The 21,624-nt window shown below is 39.1% G+C and overlaps 1 protein-coding gene and 1 long non-coding RNA gene across 15 annotated transcripts in view; one reads left to right on the top strand and one right to left on the bottom strand.

Annotated features, from left to right (window-relative positions):
* The window catches only part of LOC134810899 (uncharacterized), a 46,827-nt gene extending 43,535 nt beyond the window's left edge, over positions 1-3,292 (top strand). The window contains exon 3 of the long non-coding RNA XR_010159647.1: positions 3,210-3,292. This is a non-coding gene — a long non-coding RNA (uncharacterized LOC134810899). The remainder of the gene's footprint in view (positions 1-3,209) is intronic.
* PATJ (PATJ crumbs cell polarity complex component) overlaps positions 1-21,624 on the bottom strand; it is a 421,434-nt gene that overhangs the window by 173,754 nt on the left and 226,056 nt on the right. The window lies entirely within an intron of this gene.

Genomic DNA, 21,624 nt, shown 5'->3' on the forward strand with positions numbered 1-21,624 from the left:
TGCTGTGCCCTGCAGAGCACAAGATCAGGCCAGGTGTGCCACCACACTCAAAGGCTTCATGCCTACTACCATGGCTGGAAGCAATCATCTCATCAGCTTTTAAATAACAAATTCGTAGATTGTGACCCTCTTGGAACCCTAAATGCTCATTCTAATGCTTCACTTATATTACATTTGCTGTCCTTAGGAGGGAACCTTGCAAATTAAAAGCTCAAGTCAAATCATTTGTCTTAAGGTAAAGTGGGGAAGAAGACAGCCCAGTCCACTCTATCACTTTACCAGACTTAACAAACACTGCTTTATAAGTGAGTAGATAAATTTAAACTTGTAAAAATGACTTTATGCATAAATTTATAATAAAAGAATAAAGCACAAGGGGGGGGCTTATTTTAGAATGAAAATAAATCTGCTTTACAAGAATTTTGAAGAGAATCGTAAAGAACTCTCACTGAACAAAGCTTGTTACTAATAATAATGAACACATTTAGCAAAATACAGTAAAATGAAGGACTTGCAAGATCACAAAACTGTTAACTATATAGGAAAAGAGTTAAGTCATATTAACATTGAAGTGAATAAATACAAGGCATTTTTGCTGGTCGGCAACCAAGAACAAGATGCTGTGTGGGTACTTGAATGAATAGAGACATGTAAGACATGCATTACAGTAAAGATGCTCACACAGCATAACAGGAGAAATAAAGTTAACACAACAAATATTCAACAACTACAATTATTTTTGAAATTCCCAACCATTACGACTGCTGGTCACTGAATAAATACTAACTTATTAGTTAATTAGATCAGTGAATAAATACTAAATTAATTGTGCTACCAATAATTGCTTTTATTTTATTTTATTTTTTGAGATGAAGTCTTGCTCTGTCACCCAGGCTGGAGTGCAGTGGTGCGATCTTGGGTCAGGGCAACCTCCACCTCCCAGGTTCAAGCGATTCTTGTGCCTCAGCCTCCCGAGTAGCTGGGATCACAGGAGTGCGCCACCATACCCAGCTAATTTTTTAATTTTTAGTAGAGACAGGGTTTCGCCATGTGGCCCAGGCTGGTCTCAAACTCCCGATTTCAGGTGATCCGCCCGCCTTGGCCTCTTATAGAGCTGGGATTACAGGTGTGAGCCACCATGTCTGGCCCCAGTAATTGCTTTTAGAATTCCAAGAATGGATATGGCTAGAAAAGATTTTTTGGAATTAGCAAAATTTAAGCAGAGTCTTGAGTAAGGTATGGAATTTGATTATGTGAAGAAGAATCTTGGTGGGTGAAATGGCAAGAGGAAAACGCAGTTGGGATGGGGAGGAGAACACGGGTAGCTGTTGGCTGCAAACTGGAAATTCTTTGGACTAGTGAGTGGGTGATCAGAAATAAGACTGGAAGGTTAATTGATAGGCTGTTTACAGCAATAATATTCCATTTTAGGGGTTCTGCAGAGGTGCCATAGAGTCCCCCAGGGATGGGGGGTTGAATTCTCCCGGATTCAACCAGAGCACTTATGCTCTCATCTGCTTTGTTTATTGGACTTATAGGGTAAGACGGTTAAGAAATGATATCGCAGCTAAGAAAACAACATGAAACACCAATTTTAACACACCTCTCTCAGAAAGTAATAAGGCATCTTTTTTTTAAAAAAAAGATGTTGATAACTTTAACAAGACAATGCACTCAAAATAGTAGATATAAGAGAACTCTACAACTGACAGACACAAAATGCACATTTTTTGCAACTCACACACAGAACAAGTACAGAAACAGACTGCATATTGGGCCATAAAAGAAACTTCAATAGCTCTCAAAGACTCAATATTACACAGGCTGTGTTCTTGAAATATACTGCAATAAAACAAAAAAATTATAAATTAACAATAAAAAGAGAACTTTAAAAACCTCAGGGGTTTAGAAATAAATTAATATTAGCAAAAAACCCAAGATCTTAAACAGAAAATTAAGAAATACAGTATTCACAATTGAATAAAAATTATAATTCTCTATGTCAAACTTGAGAGACACAGCTAAAGAAGAACTTAGAAGGCAATTTTATAATTTTGAACAATTTACCGGAGAACAAGAAAAGTTAAAAAAAAAGTATTACAACTAAGAAATTGGAAAAATACATAGCAAATGCAAAGAAATAAGAAGACAGAAAATAGCAAAGATAAGGGCATCTACTAATGAATGAATATAGAACTATCACCAACAAACAAAACAAAATAAAAATGCATTCTGAAGTTCAGTGAAATTAAAACCTACTTCTTAGAAAACATTAATAAGATAGGCTCTTTAAAAACTTAACGAGAAAAAATAGGTGATGAAAATAAATTACAAAGCTGGATACAGTGGCTCATGCTTATAATCCCAGCATTTTGGGAGGACTGCTTGAGCCCAGGAGTTTGAGACAAGCCTGGGCAACATAGCGAGACCCCGTTTGTACAAAAAATTTAAAAAGTTAGCCCAGCATAGCGGCACGCGCCTATAATTTTGGCTGCTCTGGAGGTTGAGGCGGGAGGATCATTAAGTCCAGGAGTTCAAGGCTACAATGAGCCATGACTGTACTACTGCACTTTAGTCTGGCCTACAGAGGAAGACCCTCATCTCTAAAAATAAATAAATAAAAATAAATTACAGAACTAAAAGAGAAAAATAACTGCAGACAGGTTTTTTAAATAAAATTATGGACCGTACATCAACACAAACTATAAGTTGGTACATTTTAAAATCTATATGATGTAGACACATTTCTCAAAAAAATTAAAACACAATATTTAGTGCAAGAATAAATGTAAAACTGTAATGAACTACTAGCTATTAAAGACACTGAAATGAGGCTGGGCACGGTGTTTCATGCCTGTGATCCCAGCACTTTGGGAGGCTGAAGCATCACACATTCTTGTGGCAGAATAGGAAGGGTAAGGGTTAGGGTCACAATTAAGTTCAAACACAAGCTGAGGCACTTAACATCTCTGATTCCTTGGACCAATTACTAAACCTCTATGAACCCAGATTTCTTATGTAAAATGGGGTTGTTACCTTAAAAGTGGATGTTTCCCAAAAATGCCTGGGAGATAGGAGTCCAAATAATGTTAGGGGAAACAAAATCTCATGATTTTTGTTTCCATGATATAGTTATGTTGAGTTTTAAAGTTAGTCTTAAGTTGGTGACCAAGCTGCTCTTTTCTACTTAACTTTTTGTTTGTTTTAAGAAAAATGGAGACTTAAGGAAGAAAGAAGTTTTCCCCATGACGGCATGAAGAAAAGCCACACAGTCCTCTGGTGGGAACCATTAGAGGAAGGGACTAACATTGTTCTACCCTGAGTCTCTTCTTTGAGGCAGGGAGAAGACCCTGGAACATCTGCAGGTGCAGAGAAATGCCACCACTGGATCAAGTGTTTGTCCTGTGATATGGAGACCACTGAAACAGCTTTACAATTGTGTGCTAGTCAAGTGTAGAATCAAAACCCTTTCTGTAGTTTCTGTTTGGGAAAATAAAAAAGTTCTGGAGATGGATGGTTGTACAATGTGAATGTATTTAACATTGAACAATACAATTAAAGACAGTAAAATAGTAAATGTTGTTATGTATATTTTACCACAATTTAAAAAAGACCCCTATCAGTGGCTTAAAATACCCTCAAAAAATTGGTTCCCTTATCAATATCCCACTGAGGGACTAAGTTATAGATTTATTATTCTGACTTTTGAAACCAGCAGCTTCTTTTTTTTTTGAGTCAGAGTCTTGCTCTGTCGCCAGGCTGGAGTACAGTGGCACGATCTCGGTTCACTGCAACCTCCACCTTCCGGGTTCAAGCAATTCTCCTGCCTCAGCCTCCCGAGTAGCTGGGACTATAGGCATGCGCCACCACGCCCAGCTAACTTTTGTAGTTTTAGTAGAGATGGGGTTTCACTACATTGGCCAAGATGGTCTCGATCTCTTGACCTTGTGATCCGCCCACATCGGCCTCCCAAAGTGCTGGGATTATTAGGCGTGAGCCACCATGCCTGGCCAAAACCAGCAGCTATATTTTTCTAGTCAATGCTTTTTTGTGACCCTACTATAATCCTGCTTATTCAATGAATTACTATGAATTGAATCCAAATTCATGCCAGGCTTGTGATACAAAGGGAATATAATACTGAATTTGTTTTCAAGGACCCCAAAATCTATCACTGGAGACAAGCACGCATATGACTAGTTATAATTCAGAGAGATAAGAGCATTGAGAAAAATACCAGTAGCTGAAGTTACCCACTTATTTCAGTGTGTTGTCAGGAAAAACAACTAATATCTGCAAATATACTGAATAGTATAGATGTTCTAGCTAATTCTCAACCCACTGGTCAGCTACACTTTCTACTGTATCATGCCAAGGACTCGTTTTGGTTGACATTTCCAATAATCCTGCATCTATCTTGTTCTGACTTTATTTGCCTAAATGCTAACAGATGAGTTATTCAGCTTTCCTTAATTTCTTTTTATTGTTTTCTGTTTTGTGGGAGAATGAAATAAGCTCAACAGAATAAAGCTCAGCAAAAAAATCCCAACCCTGAAACATTAAAGAATTGGGTATACTTAGGCCGAGCACAGTGGCTCATACCCGTAATCCCAGCACTTTGGGAGGCTGAGGTGGGCAGATCACTAGCCAGGTCAGGGGTTCGAGACCAGCCTGGCCAGTATAGTGAAACCCTGTCTCTATTAAAAATACAAAAATTAGATGGCATGGTGACACATGCCTGTAATCCCAGCTAATCGGGAGGCTAAGGCAGGAGAATCACTTGAACCCAGGAGGGGGAGGTTGCAGTGAGCCGAGATGGCACCTCTACACTCCAGCCTGGGTGACAGAGCAACACTCTGCCTCAAAAAAAAAAAAAAAATAATAATAATAATTGAGCGTATTTCATAGTTATACAATTTTATTAATAATTTTGGGGGGCCAGGTGCATCATCCCAGCATTTTGGAAGGCAGAAAGATTGCTTAAGGGCAGGAATTCAAGACTAGCCTGGGCAATATAGCAAGACTCCATCTCTACAAAAAATTAAAACATCAGCCAGGCATGAGGGTGGACACCTGTAGTCCCAGCTACTTGGGAGGCTGAGGTGGGATGACTGCTTGAGCCCAGGAGGTTGAGGCTGCACTGAGCCACAATCACGCCACTGCACTCCAGCCTGGGTGACAGAGCAAGACCCTGTCTCTAGTTTTGTCCATCTGTCTTCATGGTCCTAGCTGAAAAGTATCTTTTTAGATTCCTTATTTCCTTCGACTTCCCTCCCCTAGAATATAAACTCCATGAGCTCCTTGTTCACCCAACTCTCTGCAGTCTTCTGTACCCACAACAGTGTCTGGCATATATTAGATAGTCCATCTAAACCTACTGAAAACAGAAATGAGTGATTTTGAAGATCCTCTTCAATTGCTAGGACACACTGTTCTGACACTGCCCCAAACAATGTTATATAAAAGTGATTGGAAATCTAAAAGCTTTAGACAGATACAATTTTTTTCTCAAAGATAATTATCCCTTCAGTTAAAAGAAGTAAAACAATTTCCTCTTTAGAGCTGTATTCAAAATTAAAATCCATTAGTAGTACTAGAAAAACAAATTACTATGTGCACATTATCTTTTAAAACCCACTTTATCAAGCTGAAGAAACTTGATAAGCAAAAAGATTTATAGGTAATCATTTTTTTCAGTGCCTCATAAAACAGAAAGCATAATAATAAGAGAATAAAAGTGCCAAATACTCTGTAACACATATACTTCCATTGAATTTTTATTAACATTTTCAGGCCTCAGAATTTGGGTTACCCTACGACTTTTATTTAGACTCATAGTTAGATGGAGTTTAAAAGATGACAGGTCCAGCACTTCAGATACATTAATTGCTATGTTTTCACCATATCATGAAATCAGAGACTTTTAATTCAGGCAAAAGGAACTAAGAAATCATGGACCTTCTCTTACAGTCACCCCTCCTTACTTTCAGACTCCATTTGATAAAGAAATAAGACCAAAGAATGAAAATCTCACATAAGGTTATGAAGCTAATTTATGGGTTGAAACTATAGACTAAAGAGGTAAAGAGTATTCTTTTATTAGGTTGGTACAAAAGTAATTGTGATTTTTGCCAATAAAAGTAATGAAAAAAACCACAATGACTTTTGCACCAACCTAATACTTGAAGCCAATGAAGTTCTCCCTTAAAATTAAGAAACAGAAAAAACAAAGAACCCATCCTTTGTTGCCACACAAAAATACACACCACACACACATAAATTATGCCAGTACTAGCTTTTGGCAACTAAATATGAAAACTGTTAAAAAGTCTTCTAGCATATAGTTCAATTTTTTTCTCTAACAAATCATGTATAAAATTCTCCAATATCATTTTAAAGGAAAGATAAAATGACTTTGAATTTCTCCCTCAGTTTTAAGAAGCTATCGTCAGAATCCTCACATGGTCATAATACCTCCTTATACGAAAGAAACATTTCACAGTTCACTGTGTCATCGATTCTTCCCCACACCTTCGTAAATGCCTCCATTTGCAGATGAACTGACTGATAGAGAACTGAGGTGACCTGGCCAATGTCAGGGTCAGTTCTGCTGAATCCAAGTGCTGTGACCTGTTCATCACACCACAGCCATCTCTTCAACTGGTAGACATTTTAGGTAATAAGATCCCTTGAGAGCTGAAACAATGGTTCCCAGGCCTATCTCCTTAGATTATTTGTCAGGCTTAGATTTATTGTTATTGTCAGGATTCAGAACACAATACCCTAAAATGTAGCACCTTAGCAGACTGAGTATTTTACACTGAAGGAAACTGAGAAAACCACAGAAGCAGGATTATGTGTTCTGACCTTCTCTTACCCCCTTCTCCTGAAGTGGCCACAGAAACTAGAAAGCCCCCTGCCCCCACTTCCCAGAAGCAGGCCACAAAACCTAAGAAGGTCACTCTCTGACCTCCCTCCCTTCTCCCCTGCAGATGTGTATGTGACAGGTGTCCTGCCCTATACTCAGAGGAAGGGAATAGCACACAGAGATGCCCAAGAATCGCAACAAGGCTGAGCGCGGTGGCTCACGCCTGATACCCCAGCACTTTGGGAGGCCAAGGCGGGTGGATCACCTGAGGAGGAGTTTGAGACCAGCCTGGCCAACATGGTGAAACCCTGTCTCTACTAAAAATCCAAAATTAGCTGGATGTGGTGGCACATGCCTGTAATCCCAGCTACTCGGGAGGCTGAGGCAGGAGAATCGCTTGAATCTGGGAGGCGGAGCTTGCACTAAGCCGAGATTGTGTCACTGCACTCCAACCTGGGCGACAGAGTGAGACTCCGTCTCCAAAAAAAAAAAAAAGAATCACAACAAATAGGCTTTCCTGAGTTCCCCCCAATTTCATGCCACTAGATCATACCCTTTTGTCCTCCAGTCATACTTCTGCAGGACTGTCCATAAAAACACAGTTTTCCCTGGGTCTTTGGGTCTTTCTTTCTGAAGGCTCTTGTGTTGTATAAAATTTTGGATAAACAAATTTGTTATGCTTTTCTCTTGTTAATCTTTTTGTTATAAGGGTCTCAGCCATGAACCTTGCAATGGGTGAGGAAAAAATAATACTTTCTCCCCCATACTACCTAAAATATCACCCTTGGTGCTTATAAAACAGAACCATGACTGGGCCCCACTAGCTGAGATTCTGAGCCAGGTTGTCTGGGGTAAGGTTTAGGAATCTTTGTAACAAGGTGCTCAGGTGCTTCTCATGGGCCACTAGGTTCGTAAACTACAGATGAATCTCTCATGCAGTGCACTCATTTCTTTCCAGGAAAAACATGTTGATGATGACAGTCAACAAAAGTTCACAGAGACCAAATTTAAGGCAGCCTTCGCAAGACTAATCTAACATGGACACTATCTCTGTCTCCACAGTCAGGCTTCAGGATTAAATAAAAGGTCTATTTTGATTGCATAATAGATTTCCCTTCCTCTCAGCCTCCTAGGATGCCTCCCTCCATCCAAAATCTCTGGGGTTTCCTGTAATCTCTGTGACAATTGCTTCTCTTTAGTAAGTACAACAAAAGCTGAACCTAGAATTTCAAGGGGAGAGGGAAAAATGACTTGGTTTTTCATTTTTAAAAAATCAAGACACTGCAATGCCAGTTTAGTTTTTAATTCAAAACTTAAGAGAGAAATGGTAGCACTCCTCCTGTGCATGGCTGAGTCAGCACAAACTGTTGTGCAGTATCAGACATGTGGCTCCACTGCGGGGAACCCCGCATGGCCTGGCATTTGCTCTAAGGGCTGCTGGGAGTCGTTGCCACAGCAACCAATGGGGTGAGAAAAGGATAAGTGGAAAGAAAATGTATAGAGAATGGTTTTCTTAAAATTTATTAATTTCAATTTCACTGAAAATACATGATTTTAAAGAGGTGGAGTAAAGAGTATTCTTTTACTTGAAGCCAGTGAAGTTCTCTCTTAAAATTAAGAAACAAAAACACCAAAGAACCCATACTTTGTTATACTATATGAAAATGCACACCACACACACACACACAAATTATATAAGTACTAGCTTTTGGCAACAAAATATCAAAAGTGTTGTAATGATCTAGAATCTTCCACATCTGGTATTTCTGGGAAATATTTGTAAAAACAACAACCATCTTTACATAGACTTTTGCTGATTTTATTTATTTTTTATTTTTTATTTTTTTTGAGACAGGGTCTCATTCTGTTGACTAGGCTAGAGTTCAGTGGCACAATCATGGCTCACTGCAGCCCCAACCTCCCGGGCTCAAGCAATCCTCCAGCCTCAGCCTCCTGAATAGCTGGGACTACAGGCACGTGCCTCTATGCTCAGCTGTTTTCAATGACTTTTGATGGGATTCAGTACACCCTACGTAATAATATGGCATCTTGGCATTTGAGAAAACAGCAGAGGCAGGAAGGTAATTCTCAATCCTCCCACCCCTTCTCCCCTGAAGCAGGTCATAAAACCTAAAAAGGATTTCTCTGATCTTCCCCTGAAGCAGGTGATAAGACCTTCATTACAGAGGTGCCCTGCCTATACCCAGAGGAAGGGAACATCCTTATCTCTGAAGACACAGGGACACAGAGAAGAATCTAAGTAACAGACCTTAGTAAGTTCCTCCTAGTTCGTTACCATTAGATCATGCCTCCTTTGTCCAATCTTACCACTCCACGGCTATTTACTTCTTTGGTTTAAACCTAGCATAAAAACCACACAGGTTTGTTTCCTTGGGACTTCATTTCCTTATGAAGGCTCCTGTGTATATTAAATAAATGTGTATGATCTTCTTTTGCTAATCTTTTTTTTTTTTTCTTTTGAGACGGAGTCTGCCTCTGTCGCCAGGCTGGAGTGCGGTGGCGTGATCTCGGCTCACTGCAATCTCCGCCTCCCGAATTCAAGCCACTACTATCCTGCCTCAGCCTCCTGAGTAGCTGGGATTACAGGCGCATGCCACCACATCCAGCTAATTTTTGTATTTTTAGTAGAGACAGGGTTTTACCATGTTGGCCAGGATGGTCTCAATCTCCTGACCTCGTGATCTGCCCACCTTGGCCTCCCAAAGTGCTGGGATTACAGGCCTGAGCCACCACGCCTGGCCTAATCTGTCTTTTGTTGTTATAAAGGCCTCAGCCATTAACCTAAGATGGGAAGGAAAGATATTTCTCTTCCCCTCCACTTACACAGTGTGTTAGTCAAGTGGCTGTAGTTCTTTTTTCAAATAACCTAGATGCCCTCCCATTTCTAAATAAAAATCAGAGATGAGTAGATAAGTAAACTACTTCTTTTGGCACCAGGCTTTATTCAAGTATCCCTGAATGAACATCAGACTAGAATAATTGGAGAGAGAACAGTCTCTTGATGCAGCTGAACACTCATGCTTGTTTTAAACATGGATTTTCTAGCCCCAGGACAATGTTATCTGAAGAAAGGAATCCCAAGTTGCTCATAATTCTCTATCAAAGCATCGATGCCTTTTTCTTGTCCAAGAAAGTCAATAACATTTCTCCATTGTCACAGTATGTTTTCCTATCATCATAGGATATTAGGTGTTGCTAAGTAACAGAGCCTCTCTCCCAAGAAAGAAACTTAATTCAAGTCACTGCCCAGTATTTTAATAGCAAATGTTCAACACACTGGAATAATGACTCAATACAATTTCAGAAACATTTAGTTATCTGGTCTGTTTCCAAATAACAAAGAATAATATAATACAGAGAAAACATTTAAAAACACTCTTCTATACATCAAATATAACAATTCCACTTAAAAAAAATCAGGTATAATAAACATCTCAATCTAATTTTTCTTATGCACTAACCAACTTCTAATTCTCTGAGTTAGTACTTTCAGATTTAAGAAGTAAAAATATATAAAAGAAACTGTAACTTATCAGAAGAAACAGCATAGGCTGGGCGCAGTGGCTTATGCCTGTAATCCCAGCACTTTGGGAGGCCAAGGCGGGCAGATCACCTGAGGTTGGGAGTTCGAGACCAGCCTGACCAACACGGAGCAACCCCGTCTCTACTAAAAATACAAAATTAACTGGGCATGGTAGCACATGCCTTTAATCCCAGCTACTCGGAAGGCTGAGGCAGAAGAATCGCTTGAACCTAGGAGACAGAGGTTGCAGTGAGCCAAGATCACACCATTGCACTCCAGCCTAGGCAACAAGAGCAAAAAACTCTGTCAAAAAAAAGAAAGAAGAAAGAATAAAGGAAGGAAGGAAGGAGGGAGGGAGGGAGGGAGGAAGGAAGGAAAGAAGGAAGGAAGGAAGGAAGATATGAAGATGAATGTCCAAACAAGTAGAGAAAATGTCTCTTCCTGTAAGAGATGAACAACATCAACCATAAACAAATAGAGAAAATAAGAAAACGATGACTTTCAGAGAAGAGAGAAGAAATAGTCAATCAGAGGAGGCACAAAGTGACTTCTGGGTATTAGTAATGTTTTATTTCATTACCTGGATGGTGGTTACATGGGAATATGTTCTTTGTGAAAATACAGCAAGCTATAGTATAGTTTTCTGTTTGTATGTATTTCAATAAACTTATTTTTATTAAAAAAATTTTTTTAAGTTTTTTTTTTTTTGAGTCTTACTATGTTGCCCAGGCTAGAGTACAGTGGCTATTCACAGAGGCCCCATCATAGTGTACTAAGCCTCAAACTCCTGGCCTCAGGGATCCTCCTGCCTCAGCCTCCCGCATAGCTGTGGGACTACAGGTGTTCACCACAGCACCCAGCTAATAAATTTCTTTTTTAAAAAGAGATGTAAAATACTGTAATGCCAGCCGGCACAGTGGATCATACCTGTAATCAGTGTTGTGGTTGAATCTGGGAGAAAAAGTCTTAAATGGAGCCCCCCACTCAACCCCTCATCCCTGGGGGGACTCTAGGACGCCTCTACAAAACACCTACATTGGAATATTATTGCTGTAAACAACCTATCAACTAACCTTTTTAATCTTCTTTTTAAAATTCAACTATTATTGCTGTAAACAACCTATCAATTAACCTTTTTAATCTTCTTTTTAAAATTCGACTATTATTTCCTTTTTCTTACACTGGGAAAGATGAATTAACCTTTTAAACCTTCCACCTTATTTCTTATCACCTACCCACTAATCCAAAAAATTTCCAGTTTGGGCTGGGCACAGTGGCTCAGGCCTGTAATCCCAGTACTTTGGGAGGCTGAGGTGGGCCAATTACTTGAGGCTAGGAGTTCGAGATCAGCCTGGCCAACATGGCAAAGCCCCATCTCTACTACAAATACAAAAAAATTAGCTGGGTGTGGTGGCACACGCCTGTAATCCCAGCTCCGCGGATGGCTGAGGTTGGAGAATCCCGTGAGCCTGGGAGGTGGAGGATATAGTGAGCCATGATCACGCCACTACACTCCAGCCCGAGCAACAGAGTGAGACCCCATCTCTAAAAAAACAAGCAAACAAACAAAAAATACTATTATGTGAGGACCTTGTTTGAATCTGATTTGAACAAACCAATTGTAAAAATATATTTTGAGACAATAAATTTAATCACAGATTATATATTAGAAAAACCAAAAAATTATGATGTTAGGAAAATTAATGGTATATGTTTAAGAGATGCATGTGTATGAATAAAATGACATAATGTCTGGGGATAATTTGAAAATATTTCAGTAAAGAAAAATAAAAGAAAATACAAGGAATAGGTGAAACGAGTATAGTAAAATCTTGGTAATTACTGAATCTGGGAGAATATATGGGAGAATTTGCTGACTATTCTCTTTATGTTGGTAAATGTTTGAAAATTTTCACAACTAAAAAAACAAAACAAGTCCGGGCACATTGGCACATGCCTGTAGTCCCAGCACTTTGGGAGGCTGAGGTGGGTGGATTACCTGAGGTCAGAAGCTCGAGACCAGCCTGGCCAAGGTGGAGAAACCCCATGTCTACTAAAAATATAAAAATTAGCCAGGCGTGATGGGTGGGTGCCTATAATCCCATCTACTTGGGAGGCTGAGGCAGGAGAATCACTTAAAACCGAGAGGCGGAGGTTGCAGTGAGCCGAGATTGTGCCATTGCACTCCAGCCTGGGCGACAAGAGCAAGACTCCATCTCAATAAAAACAAAAAACAAAACAAAAAACCCCTCATAACAATGCTATAAGTATAACCATCCCAACTTACAGATAGTGAAGCTGAGGCCAGTGGAGGTTATGGAACTTGCCTAAACTCGAAGTAAGTAGTTGGTAAGATTTGGGTTTCAGGTTTGGGTCTGTCTCACTTCAAATCCTGTGTGTTTACCCATCAACACAAAGAAAATAAAGAAGCACGTTATGTTCACATCTGCTAGAGTAGCAGAAGGAAAGCCTAAAACCTTCCTCAGCCCTTTTGGAATTGACAATTTAAGGCGAGACATGGAACACATATAGGCAATCCCCAGAGCTGAGCCTTAGGAAGCATGGCTGCAGCACACACAGGATGACTTGAAGAGGGGACAAAGAGACAGGAAGACCAAGCATGACTATAAAAGTAGACTGGTGGAGAAAAAATTAGAGGCAAAATTAGCATGTGGTAATAGAAAATAATTTGAAAGCCAACAGCCTTTTGAACTGTTTGGAAGTCCAAAGTAAAGGAAGCTGAAGGCTAACAAGGAAGCTGTTATCTGATCCTTAGAGGCATGGACTGAAACACAAGCAGGTGAGAATTTACTTTGGGCTGATTTATGGTATCCACAGACAGCTGCAGCTGAATGTGGCTTGGAGCTCAGGAATGAAGGAGACGATAAGCCTGAAACTGCTGCTAGGACCAAGTGGACAGAGGTTCTAAACATCTGGACCAGGCAGAGATACTGAAATGCTTTGAACAGTGTTTGGAGATGAATTACCACTCAACAGTGGGAAGGAGGGCTGACAGGGCAAGAATAGGAAAGCTGACCATTTAGGAGGATATTACCATGTATCCAGCAATTATAGGAATGGATGTACACTAGATAAAGGGCATCAACTGGAAGAGATTAAAAAGAACTCAAAGAATTGGAGAAAAAGGAATAGCTGACTTTACTCCACTTATTTATTAAAAAAAATTCTGAATACTGGCTCTGGGCTAGGCAGTATGCTATTTGCTAGAGATATAAGGGTGAAAACAAAGGAAGTAAAGATTGAATTAGGTACTATCAAAAGCGTAAAAAGTTCCAAATATGATTTGAGATCTTTCAATCACATAACAGGAGACAAAGAAGGATTCAACTTTGGCAATCAGTACCTAAACTCTTAAGAATCACACTTAATTTGGGTCTGGGCATGGTGGCTCATGCCTGTAATTCCAGCACTTTGGAAGGCTGAGGCAGGAAGAATGCTTGAGCCCAGGAGATCGAGACCAGCTGGGAAACATAATGAGACCCCCCCCCTTTACAAAAAATAAAAGAACATTAGCCAGGTTTGGTGGCTGATGCCTATAGTCCCAGCTACTCAGGAGGCTGAAGTGGGAGGATTGCCTGAACCCAAGAGGTCAAGGTCACAGAAAGCCAAGATTATGCCACTGCACTCCAGCCTGGGCAACAGAGTGAAACTCTGTCAAAAAACAAAACAAAACAAAACAAAAAAACAACCAACAGTGAAATCACACTTAGTTTGGAGATGGAAGGAAACTAGTCCAAAACCTTCACAATCAAGGACACTACAGGTCATGGAGCTTAATCGCAAGTGAATGGCAAAACAATATCATCCAAAACTCCTCATGAATTAAGCCAGTTTTGTAACTGAGTACCCTCATTTTTCTAGGAGATAGAGAATGAGTTATTTTTAAATTATTATTTTTTAGTATAAAGAAAGTGACTTTTTGTTTCAAAGCTAGCTTAGGGAAAGAAGTACAGGCTTCCTGCCTTGAGGGTACCACTTTGCTTTTGGAGCAGAAAGCCCGTTTGTTTGTTTTTTGAGACAGAGTCTCATTCTGTCACCCTGGATAGAGTGCAGTGGCATGATCTCAGCTCACTGTTCGGAGGCTGAGTCAGGAGAATCGCTTGAACCTGGGAGGTGGAGGTTGCAGTGAGCCAAGATTGCGCCATTGCACTCTAGCCTTGGCAACAAGAATGAAACTCTATCTCAAAAAAAAAAAAAAAAAAAGAGAGAGAGAGAGAGAGAGATGGGGGTATCTCTGAGGCAATTATCTAATGGAGAAGACCTAGTTGACAAATGATCAATTTACAATGACAAAGTTCAAGTTCACTGACCACCTTTAGGCTTAAAACATAAAATGAAGTTAGTTTAGTACAAGGAAGTTTATCCATCCTAATTGGTGGTCACATAGGCGCCCATGCTCAAACTATCAGGCTCACAGTATCAGTTTTGCTCGACATGTCCTTTGAAGCCTTTCTACAGAAGTGTACCATAGTGGCACAGAAGTGTACCACTATGCCTAAACCAGCATGTCCCACTGTGGTCCCAGGATCACCAGAAGTAGTCCTGTATGAAGTGCTGGTGTCTGAGCTCTGTGTCATATCTATAAAATTGAAATCTCTGGGAATGGGGCCAAGGAGTCACCATTTAAAAAAGAAAAAAAAAAGATCTTTATGAAATTCTTATGCACACTAAGAACACTAAGATAAGTCCCTATCCCAGCTCAAAATGCCTTTATAGTCCTTAGAAATGCCTGAATATGAGATTCATAAAAAAAGATCTGATTATTACCTCAGATTTTTAACTCAGTCTTAAAACAGTAAACATGCTTTAATTTTGAAAACAGCATTGCGAAAAGCCAAATGTAATTTTAGGAACACTCTCTACAATCATTTGTTGTATATTTTAATTATCAGGAGGACATAGTCCTTTAATCACTATGAAATGGTGAGTTGCAAGCTCACTATGGTTACAGTGCAGTAGAAATGTGCTGGGGTTGGGCTAAGTTTGCTTCCTGGTCACCTCACAGTCATGCAATAATGCTCAACAAGAGCTCCGCACCACATCAGATCGTGGTCATCAGCAGTGGCACTGACAACATTAATATTTAATTATATTTCCTAGAAGGAAAAATAATGGTCGTTTTCAGTAATTAAAGGAAACTGTAGTAGAATGTAGAAAAAGGGTTAAAACATGTTATTTGCCAAACTGACCTGGTTCCTTTAGTGACTGATAGCGTGGAACTTCTCTCTGCATACCTGCTTAGGAAACCATCAGGCTGTGTGCCCAGAGCCCTGTACATACGTATTATTTCCAATAACCATCAGAATAAGCTTCAGGGAAGAAGCAGAATTCCAGCTGAGATTGGACGGTATTTTGTTGTGTCATCTTTAGTCATTTATTGCTCGTAGCCCCACTCTCTTGTCAGCTCAATGAGAGAAGAAACTAATTCTGTCTTGTGTAGGCAGAGTTTCTGGCCCAGAGTAGGTACAGCATAATATGTCAATAAATTACAGAAACACAAGTTTACGAATTTGTCATTATCTGAATTGGTCAAGAAACAGGCTATTTATTAATAAAAATTTCTAATTAATACACTTTTACTTCCCCTAGGAATTAAATTTTAAGAAAAGATTCCAAGATTAAGCTGATAGAATATCTTTTTTGGGTAATCCAAATGTTTCATCATTATTAAAAACACTGTCTTTGGGGTATTTTGAACCACAGCCTATCAGAAAAAAAAGTATACAAGCTTTAGAGTCAGAAAGAGCTTCACTAATAGGTACATGGTGAAATCAAAAAGATCTATTTTGCAAATTCCCCTGAAGCCACACTGTACCTGTTGACCTCCTGAAAATTAATTAACTGTGCATCTGGTTCTTTAAAGTAATCACTTTTCTTGCCCTAGGAATGGCAGAACATAGAATTAAAGAATGTAAAGTATTTAACTTAATGCCTCACACCTAGTAGTTATATGTACCAGAAGTTTGCTCCCTCACAGCCAAAACTTCCCTTCCTTATTTCTTATAGAGAGTGTCTTAAAGTAACACGCAAACCAATTTTAATTACATAACCTTGCTTTTAAAAATTATTGTTGTCATTTCTTTTACAAATGAGGAAACAGGCTATGAGAGTTTAAGAAACAGCCACAAAGCGACACAGTACATAGCATTGTTTTAACATTTAACTTTTAAATGAAGACAACAGAAAATCCCATGAGATCCCTTAAAAATAGTTTTATGAGAAAGAACATCAGCAATACTATAATTTGTTTAATACAAGTTGAGCATTCCTAATCTGAAAATCCAAAATTAGAAATGCTCAAAAATCTGCAACTTTTTGTACACCAACATGAAGTCACAGTCGCATGAAGCCACACCTGACCTCACGTGACGGGTCACAGTCAAAACTTTGTTTCATGCACAAATTTATTTAAAATATTGTATAAAATTACGCTCAGGCTATGGGTATAAGGCATATATAAAACATAAAGGAATTTTATGTTTAGGTTTGGGTCCCACATATAGCTTATTAGGTATACGTAAACATTCCCAAATCTGAAAAAATCCAAAATCTGAAACACTTCTGGTCCCAAGCATTTCAGATAAGACAGATTGAATCTAAACATAATTATTTTTGCTCAGACTTATTTATTTATTTATTTTGAGATAAGGTCTCACTCTGTCACCCATGTTGGAGTGCAGTGGTATGGTCATGGCTCACTGCAGCCTCAACCTCCCGTGTTCAAGTGATCCTTTTGCTTCAGCCGCCCAAATAGATGGGACTACAGGTACCCACCATTGTACCTGGATTTTTTTTTTTTTTTTAAGAGATAGGGTCTCACAATGTTTCTAGGATGGTCTCAAACTCCTGGGATCATGCAATCCTTCTGCCTTGGCCTCCCAAAGTGTTGGGATTGCAGGAGTGAGCCACTTTGCGGCCACCCAAATAATTCTAAACAATAACAAATATTTCTTTTAACAGCTTCACCCCACAGTATGTCACAGTCTATGCTGTTTTTTCTTCTTTCTTTTATTTTTTGAGACAGGATCTCACTCTGTCACTCAGGCTAGAGTGCAGTGGCATGAACATGCTCATTGCAGCCTCGACCTCACAGGCTCAAGTGCTCTTCTTACCTCAGCCTCCTGAGTAGCTGGGACTACAGGCATGCACCACCATGCCTGGCTAATTTTTAAATTTTTTGTAGAGACCCTGAGTTTAAGTGATCCTTCTGCCTTGGCCTCCCAAAGTGCTGGGACTACAGATGTGAGCCACCACACCTGGCCTTACGCTGTTTTAAACAGTTGGGGAAAGAAACCAGACACTAACAAAATCTTATTTACTTCTGCAAGAGGCTAACAGTATATTCATATTTTCATGGCCAAAAGAAGAGGCAAGTTGGTAGAGCGTAGAGAGACAATGACTTGGGGTTAAGAACCTAGACTCTACTTTCTAGCCATGAAATCCTGGGCAGTTCACTTAACTTAGTCCAGCCTCAGACTGGTCAATGAGTTAAATGTAAATTATCTTGCCTGCCTTTACCAACTCACAGAATTTGTAAGATGATCAAAATAAAGAATACCTGTGAAAAAAACTTTAAAAACTGTCATGCTCTAAAAGCATGCAAAGGAGCTGGCAATTTTCTTAAAGAATGTTTTGTGGTTTTGAAGCTTTCGTTAATTAAGCTTGCTTGTGAGAAAGGAAACATAATTCTGATTAAATTTCTACTTCAATGAGTATTAGACCAGGTGACAAACTCTCAGAAGTATCTTATAGTTCTGTAATTTGGACATTGAATACTTTCATGATAGTATCTTCTGAATAGTTCAAAATTTCTGGATTAAAAGTTAACCTCTTGAGTGGCCAGGTGTGGTGGCTCACACCTATAATCCCAGAGCTTTGGGAGGCCAAAGCAGGCGTTAGTGTGAGGTTAGGAGTTTGAGACCAGCCTGGGCAATAGATGAAGAGGTCATCTTTACAAAAAATTTTTAAAAATTAGCCAGGCTTGTGGCACATGCCTGCAATCCTAGCTACTTGGGAGGCAGAGGTGGGAGGATCACTTGAGCCCAGGCATTTGAGGCTGCAGTGAGCTGTCATCGCACCACTGCACTCCAGCCTGGGAAGAATAGAACAGCACAAAGGATTTTCATGGCAGTAAAACTGCTCTGTATAATACTGTGTGGTAAGATACATGTCATTATAATTTGTCAAAATGTACAGAACATATACCAAGAGTGAATTCTAATGCAAATTATGGACTCTCGGTGATAATGACGTGTCAATGTAGGTTTGTCGAATATAACAAATGTACTCAGGTGCTGGATATTGATAGTGGGAGAGGTTGCCCATGTGTCGGGGGGAAGGTATTGGGAACTCTACTTTCTGCTTATTTTTGCATTGAACCTAATACTGCTCTAAAAATTAAAGTCAAATAAAGAGAGAAAAAATAAGTCTATTACTCCAAACTATAAAATTTGTAGAAGAAAAAATAGATGACAAGCTTCATAACTTTGGATTTGGCAATGGTTTCTTGGATATGATACCAAGAGCACAGATCACAAAAAACAAAAAACAAAAAACAAAAACCACACACAAAAAAAATAGACAAATGGTACACATCAAAATTTCACAATTTAAAACATTTGTTCAAAGTACACAATCAAGGGCCGGGCACGGTGGCTCATGTCTGTAATCCCAGCACTTTGGGAGGCCAAGGCGGGCGGATCACTTGAGGTCAGGAGTTCGAGACCAGTCCGGCCAACATGGTGAAACCCCATCTCTACTAAAAATACCAAAATTAGCCAGGTGTGGTGGCATGCACCTCTAGTCCCAGCTACTCAGGTGGCTGAGGCACGAGAATCACTTGAACCCGGGAGGTGGAGGTTGCAATGAGCTGAGATCACGCCACTGCACTCCAGCCTGGGCAACAGAGCGAGGCTGCGTCTCAAACAAACAAAACAAAGCACACAATCAAAACAGTAAAATGGCAACCCACAGAATGGGAGAATATATTTGCAAATTATTTATCTGATAAGGGTATATAATATCTAGAATATATAAAGAACTCCTAAAACAACAAAATATAAATCAAATAATCTGATTTAAAAACAGGCAAAGGACATAAACAGACATTTCTCCAAACATGGTATACAAATAGCCAATAAGCATGTGAAAAGATGCTTCATCAATTAGAAAAATGCAAATCAAATCAAAACCACAATGAGGTATCACCTCACTCCCACTAGTGTAGCTACTACCAAAAAACCAGCAAATAATAAGTGTAGACAAGGATTTGAAAAAACTGGAACGCTTATGCATCGTCGGTAGGATTGTAAAATGGTATAACCCCTATGGAAGAGTACGGACATACCTTAAAAAAATTAGAAATATCATATGATCCAGTAATTCTACTTCTGGGTATATCTCTAAAATAATTGAAAGCAAAGTCTTGAAGAAATATTTGCACACTCATGTTCATAGCAGCACTATTCACAATAGTCAAGAGGTGGAAGCAACTCAAAGGTCAACCATCAGATGAATAGAAAAAAACACAAAGTGGTCTACACAGACAATGGAATACTATGCAGCCTTCAAAAGGAAGAAAACCCTGTCACATACTACAACATGAATGAACTTCGAGAAAATTATGCTATGTGAAATAAGGCAGTCACAAAAAGTCACAATGCAATATGATTCCACTTACACAAAACATCTAAAGTAGTCAAATTCATGGAAACAGAAACTGTAATGGTGGTTGCCAGGTACTAGGGATGGGGGAAAAGGAGTTCTTATAAAACTTTTTTTAAAAAGCAGGAAGTTATTTTTTAATAGGTATAGAATTTCAGTTTCGGCACCGCATGTTCTCACTCATAGGTGGGAATTGAACAACGAGAACACTTGGACACAGGGTGGGGAACATCACACACAGGGGCCTGTCGTGGGGTGGTGGGAGTGGGGAGGGATAGCATTAGGAGACATACCTAATGTAAGTGACAAGTTAACGGGTGCAGCACACCAACATGGCACACGTATACACATGTAACAAACCTGCACGTTGTGCACATGTACCCTAGAACTTAAAGTATAATAATAATAAAAAAAATACATTAAAAAAAAGAATTTCAGTTTGGGAAGATAAAGTTTTGGAGAACTAGTTTACAACAATCTAAATATATTTAACACTACTAAACTGTACACTTAAAATGGTTAAGATGATAAATTTTATATATTTTTTACCGTAATAAAATAAACAACATAGTGTCTATTTTTTAAAATAAGTCGACCCTTGAAAAGGTATTTACGGCTAACGTTGTGATCAAGCTCTGCATTTGCTGAAACAACTGAGAGTGAAGGAGACCACATGTGTATTCTAAAGAAAAGCCACCGAATGAAAGAAAGCATCTATCCCATACACCTAAAGAAACTGACAAAAAAAAGATTAAGTCCTGAAAAACTGGTAGCTAAGATGAGTTTAATAAAGATACAGAAAAGCTACCAAAGGCTGTCAAAATAAGCTGACAACACCTGTCATTCACACCCTTCCCACAGAGTCATAGATACTTGTTTTCTCTCCAGTGTTGGTATTTTTGCATGGTTTAATGCTTTACTCCTTGGGCTTTCATATCTTCTTGGATTTTTTTTTTCAGGCAGGGCTGAGATGATGACATCGAAAAGGAATTATATCAGACATTGCAGCCAGTCTGTTTTCATTTTTGTCTCATGTTTAGACTCTGAAAGCAGCTGATAGTCAGGTCCTGGACAGGATCTTGCATATCAGTGAACAATTGCTTTTCTCACAAGATAAAAGATAAATGAGAGGGAAAGGAATTGAGATAAAAAAGCAAGCAAAACAGAAAGGCAAAAGCAACAGCAGAGGAGGAAATCAAGCAAGGAAACAAATATTTAAGATTAATCCAAAATCTCTTATGGGCAATTCTAAACCCAAATTTCTAATAACAAATGTTGCCTTTTGAGTGACAGTTACCTTTAAATAAATCATCTCATTTAATACTGCAACAGTCCTTTCTAAAAACAAGAAACAGTGAAGCTGAGAAGGATTAAATGAACTGCTCAAGAACAGCAGCTTGGGAGAGAATCAATATTTTAACATAAATCACTGTCTCTTTTACAAATTATAAATCACATACATTTCCTTAAAAGGTAAGATGAAACTGTACTTAGCACTCTTATCTTTTTTTCTAACATCTAATCAAGT

This window comes from Pan troglodytes, chromosome 1 (assembly GCF_028858775.2).
Source record: "Pan troglodytes isolate AG18354 chromosome 1, NHGRI_mPanTro3-v2.0_pri, whole genome shotgun sequence".
In the NCBI taxonomy this organism is placed as follows: domain Eukaryota; kingdom Metazoa; phylum Chordata; class Mammalia; order Primates; family Hominidae; genus Pan; species Pan troglodytes.